The sequence below is a fragment of the Homalodisca vitripennis genome, chromosome 3, assembly GCF_021130785.1.
Source record: "Homalodisca vitripennis isolate AUS2020 chromosome 3, UT_GWSS_2.1, whole genome shotgun sequence".
Classification (NCBI taxonomy): Eukaryota; Metazoa; Arthropoda; class Insecta; order Hemiptera; family Cicadellidae; genus Homalodisca; species Homalodisca vitripennis.
Genome location: NC_060209.1, coordinates 131,872,731 through 131,885,443, shown reverse-complemented (window position 1 = coordinate 131,885,443; position 12,713 = coordinate 131,872,731). Strand labels below are relative to the sequence as shown.

The window sequence follows — 12,713 nt, the reverse complement described above, 5'->3', positions numbered from 1 at the left end:
ATCATATGGCATTTTAACATTAGAAATAGTAAAACAAATTAATATATTTACGAAATAATAGGTCTTCACCATTTGTTTTTTCAGGTCTAAAAAAGTAATTAATTTCATAAAGTATAGTCCAATCTTACTTAGTTTACCGTCTATATAAAGAATATCTCTAAATTGATTAAAGGTATGAGTTTAGAACTAAGTAATAAATACAGGCAGATAACTTAGTAATCAAAGAAAGATAGAACTATACTTTATATAACATCTTTTGTTTATTTTGAACTGAAAAATTAAATGATGGAGTTTGATAGATTAGTTTATGGACACCAGTATACTTAAAATTTGGAACTTTATACGTCTAATCCATTTTATAATATTACTTTATTTAAACATAAAGACATATAACTTAGTAATCAAAGAAAGATAGAACTATACTTAATATCAATATTTTTTTTATTTTGAACTGAAAATTAAATAATGGAGTTTAATAAAGTAGTTGATGAACACTTGTATACTTAAAATTGTACGTACACCCTCAACAAAGCACGTTATGTGATACACACCACTAAATTATAATAATTTAACACATTATGGAAAAAATTCTATATATTCAATGTTATTTTTATTGCAACTTTACATTTTATGGTAATCTTTTAATATATTCCTAAAATACAGTAGCATATAAACAGTCAAACGGAGTATAAACCCTGTTTCTTTATATTTTAATGTTTAAGCATGCATTAAATACTCGTATTTCTCTATCAATTAAATTCAACCGCTTTATTGTTCTGTACAACCTATTTTTATAACCGAATGATATTACTTCAAGGAATAAACAATAGCAGCCCACTTGCAGAAGAGTAATAGTTAAATATTTCACATAACTATTATCTGAAATAGATTACATTTTGAAATTAAAATTTTAACTTATGAGAATTTGTTTTTATGTAAAAGGAGAACCAGAGGTAAATAACGCAAATGGGACAATCACAAATCAGATCTGAAATTAGCTTTTGCTTAACTCTAACGCTGGGACAATGTTACGTAATTTAACATAACAATTTTCGAATACGGTTTGTATATGACAAAAAGGATCACCTTGAAAGAGTTTAAGACTGATGTGGAAAACGTGCATGGGAGATTAATTTGTGAAAATTGAGAAAGTTTAACTGAACCTCATTTCCCAGATATTGTCTCAGCGCTTGTAACAACATTTATCAAGTGAAAGAAAACAACCCTCATATCACCACTTGTTGTTTATTTTATCTCGGGATCCTTGTACTCTGTTCTTGGATTATAATTCATACTAACTGTACAGTCTTACAAGTTTTGACTGCGAAACAGTTTCAGAATTCAAACCAAGACGTTGGTGTTTATATATAAATGATATAATATATATTAAATAGTTTTTACTATAAGTTACCTTATTTAGCGTTGCTAAAAAAGATAACTATAGGATACATATTAATATAATACTAAATTTCACCATTTTTTCACATTTTATGTAGGTTTAGTATACAAAATCAAAATTTGCCTATTTCAATTGCCCTTTAGGTAATAAGTAATTAGAGAACATTTCTATATAACTTGGAAAATGGGGGGTTCGAATCTTGAAAATTTTAAATAGCAAGATAGGGCATGTAGCACATTATTTTTTAAAGGTCTTTGAACGTTAAAATATTTGGTACAAACGTTTTGAAAACATTTTAAACATTGTCCAAAAGACAGCAACTTTTTGAACTTTTGAGTTTTTCGTCTTTACTGTGGGTACGGGTATAATTTGGGAGTGTCAATTTTGTATTTTGGAAAAAGCACAAGATAAACTTTTGAAAAAGGTATGTCGTTTGACCTTTTTTGCTCATTTTTATTACAGCACCAAAATTACAAGTTAGAAGAACATTGCAGCCCAGTTCTCAAAAGTGTTAAATAAGAACATCGGTCATGCGGCACATAAAGATAAAGATTATTTAACTTATTTATTTAATGATATTGAAGAAGAATGCTTTGAGTTCAGAGGTTTGATAGACTATTTAAATATTTAAAGAAGTGTTCCATCAAAAAACATTAATTTCAATTCTTCGCTATACAAATCATGTTTGCGACTCTTCAAAACAATCTGAGTTCGTTACTGGCTGATGAAAAGTAAAATGTATGTGTCTCCGCGTTGTGAAACCGTCACCATAAGCCACCAGCTGTCTCTGTCTCTGTCTCTCATATGTTACTGTCAGCGGAAGTCTGTCTCTAAGTCATTCGGTTTGTTACTGTCACCCGAAGAGATTTAAAAGAGGAACGCTTCGTCCAGCAAATCGTACAGTGTTTTAAATTTAATCATTAAGGCTTTTGAGAACAGTTGTAAACAGTAAACGTGCTATAGCAAATACCTTTATTTTGGCTTGAAAATACGCTTAAAATAATAAGAAAAATTACTATAGTAATACTATAGTAATTAGTAATATATATATATATATATATATATATATATATATATATATATATATATATAATATATATATATGTGTATATATAAACTTTTTAAAACCGTTGTGTATTCGCTAGATAAAGGATTGATCAGGCATGACAATTTTGTTTTGTAAACTATTTTAATAACTAAACTGTATAGAAAATTAAGGCTGAATGTTGAATCTTTTACTTTTAAACTATGGTTAAAATTCCATTCTGCGTTTCAATGGGAAAAATTAAAATTAAAATATTGATGATGAATTTCATTGAAGCTGTAATAAAGGGGCTATCAAAACCTTCACCACTCTCATTATATGTTGTGTAATAAAAATATTGTGTAATGTTTTCAAAGCAATATTTTTGATCTATTTTTGTCTTTGGAATAATCCCAAACATTGTTTGCTAAGCGTTTAAATTTCAACAAAACTCGTGCACTTCTCGCTTAAGTATGTTAAGGGCATTTTATGGAAACGAGTGTTTATGAAAAGTTTTGTAATAAAACCATAACAATATAAATTTTATTTCATTCAACATGATTTATGTCTTGGAACATACAAATGTAAAGTAATAAACTAATGTATAAAATATAAGCTTAAGGTATTTCATAAATCTAATAAATGCTTGTTTACGTTTAAAACGTCAAAATAGAATAATACAATTAAAATAAATTCATCTTTTAAAGAACACATGTGCCAAATTCAATGAAAAATATTATCCTTGTTATTATAATAGCATTCATCAAAATGTACTTAACTAAAGAGCACGTAGAAACATGATATTCTTAAGAAAGCTATAATTTTATACCCAAGAAGCATGTAATTATTTGTTTTGTCAGGTTGGCAGCCTGCACAATAGTGCATTGTTGCACCGCCTGCACACTTGGCTTACAGTGTGGCATTAGAATAATGAAGATTTAATGCTTTAGCAGAGCTACTCAGTTTTCTTTCGGAGCGATTTGAATTTAAAATAACCGCTAGTTGTTGATTACCTACACTATCACATTACTTTAAATTAAAAAATCGTTAGGGGAATACAATGTCTTTATAGCTCATATTTGTAAATTCCTAAACATATATTTTGAGCTAATTATATGTAATATGGATACTTAATTGACAAGAAATTAGTATATCATGAATATTTAAAATACTATTTATGCTTTTTCAAAATAATAACTCTCCCATTAAAAACTTTAAATACTTCCTAGTTTGTTTTTATTACTTTTAATTTATCAGTAGCATGAATGGGAGAGGTAGAAGGAGAGCAACATTTTCGAGTGGCAACACTTTACAAAAGTAAATTCAAGCATCTTTACAAAAACACCTGTGTACAAGCTTATTTGTCACCGTGAGAATTTTGTTGCTTTGTTTTTTTCAGTTTACATAAAAAAGATTACAATTGAAACAATTTTTAGCCGCCTAAAACCAGCCAATTTTGTAAAAGTTTCAAAAATATTTTAGACCCTGAATCTAATAAAGATCCGAAATAACAATTATGTGCGTTCATTATTACGTTGTTAAATGGGTTACTTCCTTCAGTCCCCTGCACAAAAAGCTAACCCTGGAATGTATGTAATCGAATGTAAATTTATGAAACCATCTGTCAATTAGATAAACAAATATTCCACTGGCCTTTAAGAGAATATAACAACTTACAAATGCTTAATGTGAAATAGGTAAGTCAATTACCACTTAACGAGTTTTCCCTTAAAAAAAAAAAAAAAAAAAAAAAAATTACTGAATAATTAAAACTGCTTTTGGTAACAACCCTTTAAAAACCCCCTTTTAGGCATTGGAAAGTAGATCATTCAAAGAAATCATCACACAAGAAGTTCTATACATTTAAAGCAGTATTTATTCCTAAATAAAGACAGAGTATTTGTAGTATGTATATCAAGGACGACTGAAGGGAAAAGCAAGTTTTCGTTTATACAAGAAGTAAAATAATAAAATAATTCTCTTAAATTATACTATTTCATGAAAAAAAAAATTACCTTTACTTAATAACCATTAAAAACTTGACACTCCCTGAAAATCTCATTCAAATATAAAGAGAAGAAAAAAATGAGATTTTTATATTCTGGTGTTTTTTATTTGGGTCTGGTTACAAAGTGGCCAAATGCACTATTTTGAAATTACTGATTTATCATAGCTTGATATTAAAACACGCTTGGTGTTTTATTCTTCAGTCATATCTAAAAGAGTTATATCTTTAAAATAAACACAATTATAATAACCATTAACTTATTACATGATCGTAGGATGGAGTCGGTCCAAGGAACAGGGAAGGATGTCGCAGTATTCTGATAATTATTAGTCAAGTAATTAAGAACGTACCTTACTCAGTTACAACGGTAAATGAATTGGAACAGCTGATAGCCTGTTGTGGTTAGATCTGCAAGTGAGATGCGATTCTCATCATGAGCATAACCGAGCGTGACGTCATCAGCAAGTCAATCAGCTTTTGCTATCCACAGGTGTTTATACCAGATTGTGAATCTAATGGCCACTTCTTAACGGATTGAGTGAGACTCGTTTGGTGCTAAACGTAATCTGTTGAGTGGGAATTAACGAGTTTTAGGGATAGAAATAAGAAAGATTAGTCACAGCTTATTTAATGTGTATAGTATCCTGTACTGTAGCTAACTTGCTCGAACAGGTTGAATCACGTAATGGGTTAATTACCTTTTGGACTTGTGTGCTTGATTTTTACACAGAATATGTTGTTAATGTTATCTCTTTATTTTGTAAATATGTTCCAAATTGTATACAAACTAAAGGGAACTTGGAATCTATAGGAGATACAGCAAATATTAAATGAACAAAATTGTGCGTAAGAACATGGTCAACAAAATATTGTGGTAAAGTTAATTATTGATTTAGTCGTTAACTCGATGCACTAAAAACTGTTTTTGGTTAACATTTTCAAAATGTTACATCTCTCTTATTAGTACCTACGATGAAGCGTTTTTACATGCAATCTGTATGGAATTTCTTATAATTTTAAAATATTATAGATTTAAAATAAAAAATTGTTCAAGACCAAGGGTTATAGTCAATTTTACGCTATTATTATTACGCTACTATTATTACGCATACATTTGCCCATTTAATCTTTGATGTATCTCTTACAGTTTCCAAGATAACTTCAGTATGCATAGAATTTTGAATACTTGGTTCTTCATATACAAACTTGTCCCTTTTATTATATCTAGAACTTTTAACTATCAAACTATCTTAACTCTTTTTTTAACGTAGCCTATGTTGTTATTGGTCATATTGATTTCGAAGAATTAATGCAATATTACGAATATGTCTGAAAGCGTATGCAATTTGTTTTCTGTAAATAAACTTCTCTTGAACATTCGTAAGAATCAGCCGACTTAGTTTTACTCCCATACATAAAAATATATACTCTTTTTATTTTTTGTGATAATAGTTATTAACTCATTAACGACAAAGTTCCAAGGTACGGACCTTGATTTCGATCTCAGATGGTGAAACCTAATTTACATACTTGTTAAGCAATTTAATTAAGCTTTTTACGTTTTAAGGTGAATTTAAGAATATGCCTCAAGGGAAGCTCCCGCCTGGGCTATTATGGTTTAATTGAATCCAGATTAAGTTTTGGCATTGATTTCTGTTGTGAGGGTCCTTTCAAAGAATGGTAATTTTACAATCCTTTCACGTTTGCCAGATTGATGTGGTGGTAGACCGTTTAGTTGTAGGGAGCTCTTTCAGTCAAATGACATCCTTATACTTGCTAGTCGTCTGGTCTATCACACTATAATTTTTGTCTTTAAAAATCAACATATTTTCCATATTTTAAATCACTGTTATGAGGCCAGACATAAACAAACCAGTCAGTTAAAAAATTTAGACTTGTAATTTATGTAACATAATTTTTTCTAAAGGCCCAATAGACTTTAGTATACCTGAAAACAATTAAAAATATTAATTCTTTTAAGTTCAAACTCAAATATTATTTAGCTAAGAGGGCTTTATATGACTTTGTAGAAAAAATGCATGATTTCTAATGGAATAATAAATAAATTCAATTCAATTAGATATCGATCATATAGTAGTCTGTACACGACTCCTGATTCTGTAGTATCTGTTGATTAAATAGATATTGTATTTTGAATCTCAACTCTCCTTTATTTCTGTACTATCTATCATAATTTAACCAAATACGGTAGCTAGGTACTATATTATGATGATTTGTTCTCAATGTACAGACTTTTACAGGCAAAATACCCATGTGAACAGTTAAAGAAACAAGCTGTTACGGTCTATTTTTAGTATCTACATAGAAACAATAATGTAATTCATTAAAAGGAATCGTTCCGGTTATAGTCCAGTGTTGATTTTAATGTGAAACCCTATTAAAACACCATAAATATTTAAGATGAACAAGTCTTGTTTCTGTTGATGTATCACCGAGTCAAGTTTCAACGCTTGGGTATTATACCGTGTCAGGGTAGCCAACGTAACGGATTATCAGAGCGTGTAGTCACAAACATGAACAGTGTAAAACGAAAGTTTAGCTGAAAGTGAAAAGATGCCTTTAATTCAATATTATTAAATGATTATAACATCTTGTATTAAAGATTGTACCATTATTTTTAGTTACTCAAGTAAGTCCTATTTCTCTTTTATGTAAGTTCTTTCTCGATTTTAATTTAATCTGTAGTATTTAGAAATTAGGATATTGGAAGCGTATGCTGATAAGCTGTAAATAAAAGAAAATCATTGTGTAAGGTACACTTTTTGATTGGAGCTGATGACCATATCACTACAACATACACCATACTGATCAATACAATCTCAATGAAGTTAAAATTTAAAGTAATTCTTCAAGCACAAGTCAAAACTTTACCTGTCAAGGGAATTCATCTTCAGGATTAATCCGAAGAGTATTTACTGGTGGAGTTAAGACAGAGAGTGGTACTAGAGGTGTACCAAATCGTACCAAAACGCGGAACCATAGCAAAGGGTTCGAGACAGTTGTGCAGCGGTTCCGGCTAACAGTTCCGTTGCGTCAAAATACTCTAATTATGCATTTCGTGGGAGTTTTTTTTTAAATTTTAGCATGGCTAAACACGTGGTTTAAATGCACTAACTGACAGTACCAGCCCAGAACCCGTTGCAACGGTCGCGATGCCGCGACAGCTCCAGTGGTACCTTGTAATTTTTCCTTGTTGCGATTCGGTACTTAAATTGCAGGGTTTATACCATGTAGGGAACTGTTGTCTCCTATGGGTCCTAATCCCAGCCTTTCAGACAGAAGTCCCTGCTATTGTGACATATGCTCGTGAAAATCTTCATACAAGACACAGAAGCAAGCAATTAGTATTTTCGTTGATAGCCTGACTGCTTTGAAAGGTTCTGGACTCTTGTATGTTTAACTCCAAACTCGTCTGAAATTGTTATTATTTCGTTTCTTTCCTCGGCAAAATCAACAATGTCAACGTGACAGCTTTTTAACGGTTCTGTGCAATTTCTAAGTGTGAATCCCCTCGAGCTATTTCGAATTTACATTGAAAACGTGAAAAGGTGAAAGATCTAATCGATTTTAAAGATAAATAGGCTTGTTCTACAGCCTCCTTCCGGAGGATAGCATCTGAAGTAGACCTCTTCTGTTGTAATTCCAGGTTACGGGGTATGAAATCGGAGGAAACATCCTCACAGAGTCGGTATTGTTTTAGAAATGATGCACCTTTGGCATTTTTGGACATGAATGGTGGATTTCCCAAAGAAGGCCAAATCGGTTTTTTGGCACTGCTGAAATGGTAGTTTTCACTGGAGGACTCAGTGAGGCATCAGTGCTTGACAGTAGACCACCCCTGAAAAGAAAAATAAGAAAACGAAAAAAGTGGGAGGGGCTTAAAATTTAAGAAATTAGTCAGACTCGGAATGCCTAAAATACAAATAGGTCGGAGTGATTTAGCCAATTACATTAGTAGAATTCTACATTATTCCCTGTCGCTTACTTAGCAAAACGTTTGAGAATTTGAATTTTGAAAATCGGTAGTAACTTTCAAATCACAATGTCAAGTTCGCCTTCATTAAAACCTTTCCAATATCATACATAATCCTGATTACCTAGATTGCGCTTTCCTATTGCTTTCGGAAATGGTAAACATATAGCAAAGCAGCATATACATGACAAATCCATGAATCTATTATTCAATTATCCAGAATTACTTCTTCGTCTCAGATCCTTAATACAAAAATGCTCTGAAACTAAAGTAATGCTTACACGTTTGCTTAGACTCCCCAAAAAAATTATTTCTCAATAAATAATAGAATGAATACTACGACACCCACACATGCAGTCCTCGGGGATGCATTGGCTCAGGATTCTGGAAATTTTATTTAGATCTTGAACCTTTGTTTTAGATAAAGATTGGCCAGTGATTCCAAGCGAAAACACGAGGTTAGGAAGAGTCGTCATTATAAAAAATTGTAGAAATACATTAATAGACAGTTTCATATTTGTAATTATTAAACCATAACAATTATAGACCCAGCTTGTACATTCTTAAGAATGCATTCGTGCAGTTAAATCTTTGACTAATATGATCAGTGTGGAAAGATCAATAACAGTTTTATGTGAATTACGAAACCACAGATACTCCGGTCTAGGCTATTGATAAGCTACTGAAACCGGTTCTCAAAATCCATCACCTGCCACTCAACAGTTACCAGATATCTTTCACTTCTCTGAATAAAAGAAAATTAGTAGGAACCTGTTTTAATTCCCCAACAAATTTCTATAAACTAATGAACCGACATGTTACGGAAAGAATGGTTATTGCTCCAGGAAAAATAAATAGTGCAGACAAGTCTTTTTAAATAAAATGAGCTTATAAGAACATATGGCTTGTCCTACGTGTTAAAAGATTTACATAATTAAACTAAAGGTACACAGTTTCTCATTTTATTACATTTCAAATACATCATTTTAATCTAAGTATCCAAGTTTACTTATTGGTTAGCGATGACATTTTAAATTATTTTACAACCTTTCCCCCAATTGAGCAGAGGTGAACTTACATTTTCAAATAACTATTTATTTAATATTTGACTGAAGTATGCCAATAATAGAATAATGACTGTCCTTAACTTTTTAATTGACTAAAGACTTTACGCGTATTTTAGCAGGCCGACTTGAAGCAGCCTTGGGACAGGCGGGTAGAGAAAGGATCAGGCCTAACACCCTTAATGTGTTTCCGGAATTACTTTCTGCCACCATCCACTGTTAGATATATCGTGTCAAATGCGATCTCCGTCGGTTACTGTAATAACTAAATTATCTGCATGCGTAACACTTTTTAAGAAACAATTAAAAAGTATTTCATTATCGTTTCCTATACTCTATAATAGTTAGTCGCATACGTATAAAAAATAAGCAAAATAGTCAGAGCTCACCGATATCTTTAGCGTTAAATGTTAATGATTTAAAAACACTGAAAGGCGAACGGTCCTTCCGAAACCACTTGATAATTTTCACCTTGCTTCACCGCTTCATTAAAGGTTAAATGTTTAACGCTTTACGCTCTCTTTATTCCAAATATTGGTGTCTCTTATTATTTTTTTACTATTTAAATCGGATACTGTTGTCACTACATACCAAATATAGACATAATATATACAGTTTTCACTTAATTGAAACGTTGAGGAGAAATATATAGTAGTAGAAACTGGGTTTATGGCAGACCACGTCATCGTTTCTAATCATGTAGAGTAACGAAGTGCCTTCTCTAGGAAAATGAGTGGCCATGATCTCACTAGACTCTACATATTCTTATCAACATTTACATTTATAAAATTATACACAGTGTTACAAATTTTATGCACACTGGAGAGATCTTGGAAACTATAAGAGATAAAGCAAAGATTAGTGTGTAGGAATAGAAAATTGACTCAAGAACTACATCTCCTGCTTGCTGTTCTTGAAAAATGTATTTTTCATATTATTTACACACTAGAAAAAATGTATGCAGATTGCAGTAATCTAGTTGTATTATGGGCACTTACAAGAGAGCTGTGACAATGTAAAAGTTTTGATAAAAATAGTGTTTCTTAAATAGCTTAAGTTTTTTGACCATGTCACTATTGATTCGATTGTATAAACATTCAAATAAATAAAAACGTATTGAATGATCATTTTATAGCATCTGTATGTACGTACATTGTGTAAGAGGCACACATTCACCCACTTTCTATTTTGTGAATTTCGATGTATTCTGCTTCATGGATTTCATTTTGCACAACAGATAATTTAAAACACAGAGTTAATTTCATTTACACATATAATGTTAATATATCGTAAGGGATACGTTTGCACAGTCTGAATAGTATATCCTTTTAGTATTCTTTTAACACTTTCAAGACGAGTAATTAGTTTTTAACTTATTGATTAATATTTAGTAAAATAAGGTTAAGTAGAGGACAGTATTAGAATTGATTTACTTAGATTACATATTTAATACATTCTAAATATTGTAATTGAGTTGTGATTAAAATTAAATTTAATCAAATTAAATTAAATTGACATTTGCGTGTTAGGTAAGAAATTACTGGAGTAATATAGTCCAGAAGTGTTGTGAATTTTACTAACTGTTTATAGAAGTACCTTTCCTAGAATTCTGTAAAGGACATATAATATTTAATTGTGGAAATGTTATCTTAGGAACGAGAAACAACTAAAATAATTAAAATCTTGGCATAAAAGTGGGAATAAATATAAAAATATTAACGTTAATTGAAATATATTATTAATTCAAAATAAAAATCCAAATTAATAAAATGATAATTGCACAAGTGTTAGGTTAGTAATCTAAAAAATACATCAAACTGATTCGTTTAATCTTTAATCTCAGGATAAGTTAATAAGCATTGCACTGGGAGGATGCAATATCGCCGCTATGTCAATAACTAGAGGCAAGGCAGGTAAAGAAAACAGTTTCAACCTTTGCTGGGAAATGAGGTTTTGACAGATACAAATAACATTAATAATTATTACTGAAGTTATTGAAAAGGTTTGATAACAATAAAACAACACTGTTAGCTGTTCTGTAATGTGTTTATTTTTCTAAACGTACCACTAACTTATTTAAATTGAAATATATACATACGAGTATATGTATTGTATATGTTACATAAACTCAAATTATAAAAAATAGTTTCTTTGTTACAACTATGATATACCTAATCTTGGTAATGTCAAATAAGACGATAATTCCGTTTGGTATTTCGAATTATTCATAATTTTATTAAAAAATGATACATTTTCTTTATTATTCAAAGTTATTCCAATTTTAATTAGCGACAACGTATCAAACTGGTAATAACGAGATATAGGAGTTTTTCCGTCAATAGCGTGAAACGTTTTACGAAAATATTCTTTTAGTCTGTAATTTATTAACTTTTAGTCAGGTTCTACGCCACATGCTTTAGGATGCCCATTGTTACAATTGAACTGATAAGTACATTGGCATTTTAAAAGCAAGCTCATAACTGATTTCTTAGCCTTGAAAAAACCTTAAAAAACAGTAAACTATAAAAAACTACATATCTTTTTGTGAGGGTACACCTAAAGCGCATAACAAACTTTTATTGACTATATTATTGTTTTATATCCTTACTTTTGTATCTTTAAAAAAATAATAAACACTATTCAAAAAAATAAAGCACCCACTTATAATTAAATAAGGAAAATCGTTTACTTGTATTGATTTTTTATATTAATATTTATTATTAACAGCCATTTACTAATAATATTTACTAAAACAATCTAACATTTTATCCGGTAAGAACAATAGTGCACTATAGTACACCAGTATATTTTCTTATTTTGCTAGCAGAGTTTTGAATATTTTCTAAATTCTAAGCATAATATTTTAATGGGATGTATCTTGATTTATTACACCTATTTATCATTAAGAATTCGTCCAACGGATTAACGGATTTTAAAGAAAACCAACGTGGAAGTTTTGCAAACTAATGAAGTAAAGTTTGCTCTTGGAGCCAACTAAAATTACAGGGGTTGACCCTCAAACCCAAAATAGTTTTCTACATAATCATTATGGAATTTCAAGAATCCATAGATTTTAACAAAAATTGTTACAACCATTCTGCAGAATAGATTTTGACCCAGATTGACTATCCTTCTTTTTACAACTATCCTGAACATGTTGTAAATCAATGAATGTCAGAGAAATCGTCAAGGAATATTCTTAAGAATGTTAATTAAGGAAAGTA

At 30.4% G+C, this 12,713-nt stretch overlaps 1 protein-coding gene across 2 annotated transcripts in view; it reads right to left on the bottom strand.

Annotated features, from left to right (window-relative positions):
- LOC124357512 (follicle-stimulating hormone receptor-like) overlaps positions 1-12,713 on the bottom strand; it is a 409,876-nt gene that overhangs the window by 159,256 nt on the left and 237,907 nt on the right. The gene's annotated exons all lie outside the window — the stretch shown is intronic.